This window comes from Petaurus breviceps, unplaced genomic scaffold (genome assembly GCF_028583685.1).
Source record: "Petaurus breviceps papuanus isolate PSGF00001 unplaced genomic scaffold, PetGlider_PUasm1.0 90317, whole genome shotgun sequence".
Classification (NCBI taxonomy): Eukaryota; Metazoa; Chordata; class Mammalia; order Diprotodontia; family Petauridae; genus Petaurus; species Petaurus breviceps.
This window is the reverse complement of record NW_027187217.1, coordinates 275,079-277,285: the sequence shown is the minus strand read 5'-3', so window position 1 is coordinate 277,285 and position 2,207 is coordinate 275,079. Positions and strand designations below refer to the sequence as shown.

At 54.6% G+C, this 2,207-nt stretch overlaps 1 protein-coding gene across 3 annotated transcripts in view; it reads right to left on the bottom strand.

The window, feature by feature from the left end:
* SLC25A22 (solute carrier family 25 member 22) overlaps positions 1-2,207 on the bottom strand; it is a 15,474-nt gene that overhangs the window by 12,448 nt on the left and 819 nt on the right. The gene's annotated exons all lie outside the window — the stretch shown is intronic.

Genomic DNA, 2,207 nt, shown 5'->3' with positions numbered 1-2,207 from the left:
TGTGTGTGTATATTATGTGAGTGTGAAAATGTAAATTGTGTGAGTGTAGGTGTGTGTCCATATGTGTGTAGGTATGTGTGTCTGTATATTACATGAGTGTGTAAATATAAATTGTGTGAGTGTAGGTGTGTGTCCACGTGTGTGAGTGTGTAGGTATGTGTGCCTGTATATTATGTGAATGTATACATGTAAATTGGGTGCATGTAGGTTTGTGTCCACGTGTGTGTGAGTGTGTAGGTACATATGCCAGTATATTACATGAGTGTGTAAATGTATATTGTATGAGTTTAGGTATGTGTGTTTGTATATTACGTGTGTGTAAATGTATATCATGATTGTAGGTGTGTGTCCATATGTGTGTGAGTGTGTAGGTATATGTGTCTATGTGTATTATGTGAGTGTGTGGGTCCATATATGTGTTTGTACATGAAATGTGCATGTTGGGTATGTGTATATGTTTGTATATGGTATTGTGTGAGCATATGTGTCCATCTGTGTGTGAGAGCTCATGTTTGGAAACTCCACCCAGGGCCCCTAAGTCTCCATGGCTCTTCCTCAGATTGGCCCAAGGAGCCTCAGTCTCCTTTTCTCAGTTCTTACCTCCCACATCCTCATCTCCCTCTCTCCTCCCTAATCCGGACTCTGATTAATAGAGAGGGCTTAGGGTTTTTAAAAAAAAATTTTTTTTAAAGCAATTGGAGTTAAGTAACTTGCTCAGGTTACACGGCCAGTTATTTCTGGGTGTGGTGCTAAGTATCTGAGCCTGGATTTGATCCCAGGTTATCCTGACTCTGGGGCCGGTGTTCTTACTGTGCTACCTGGCTGCCCCAGGGCTAGGAATTTTTGTTCCTCTGTTTTGCTGTTTGCTTAACGGACTGAGGCCAGGGTGTGTATATCTTGGGGGAAGGGAGAGCATCAGCAGCACCCCCCACCCTGGAGCCAGGGTGGGCTTGGGGAGGGGAGGAGCCAAGGACAACCTCCATTGTCACAGGCCCCTAAATGGTTGGGATGTTTGTCTCTTCCGAGTGGCCTGAGGCCCCCATTTCCCGGAAGGCATTTCGGGTGGAGTGGGAGGGGGAGTCAGATCCCCGCCTTTAGGGTTAGAGTCTGAGCAGAAGCCCTCGGGAGCCCTGGGGATGCAGAAGGGCTGACCATGGGCCCTAGGGAACCTGAAGGGGGAGGGGGCAAGGCTGGCGATCAGAGCGGCCTCCAGAGGGTTCTTCTTTGCTTTTCTTCCCTATCTTCCTTCAGAAATCACGATTCCTGAGACTGCTCTCCATTCCCCACCCCTACCCCCCAGCTCCATCTGCCACAGCCAGGGCCTAACCACACACAGCTCCGGCACTGTTGTCATGGAAACGTGCTGTCTGTCTGCTTTCAGCCCTCGTCTGATCCAGCTCCTGCCCTGCTATGAGCTGAGAGAGTCTTTCTGCATCCTCCTCTTTCGCCAGGCTCATAAACCGAGGCACAGGACAGGAGTGTCCTTCCCATGGAGAAGAAGCTAACTGGGGAGGCAGCAGCAAGCCAGAATCTCAGAGCTCTAAGAGGTCATTCCCGCCCCCCTCCCCCGAGTCTGCCCCTTCCCCCTACACAGACACGCTTCTCCCTTTGGAGAATGCCAGAGGACTAGGGTAGGATGAACCCGACATGAACCAGGCAGGAGGAGAGAGCCCTAGCTCCGGCCCGCAGCAACTGCGAGCCAAATAGGAAGGAGAAGGAGCCCCCTTCCCTCCCCCTAGTTTAGGGTCTGAAGTCTGCTGGCGAGCGCGGCGGGCTGAGCTGGTGTCCTCCAGCGCCAAAGATGGGCAGGAGGAACGAGGGAGCGCTCGGTGCATGTGTGCACGTATGGAGGGGGTCCCTCCCGTGCGTGTTGGGCTCGAGCCCTCAGATCGGGCCCGGCGGCTAGGAGCCCAGACCCAGGCCTGTGTCCTTTGGTCTTTTTTTATTTCCCCCCTCCCCCCCCTCCACGTGTGCTAGCCCGGCGGCTGGACTGGGGCAGGTCCCACATGTACCCACCGCTTCAGTGCAGTGCCCCCCTCTCCACCCAGGCCGCCGGGGACACGTGTGCGCGGGACAGGCTGGCAGAGCACAGCCCGGGCCCGGCACGAGCACGCCGCCCCTCGGAATCCAGCCGGAGCATCAGGCGGGCGCACCTCTACGCTCTCGCCCTCTAGCTCCAGCCCCCCCCCCCCCCCCCCCCCCCCCCC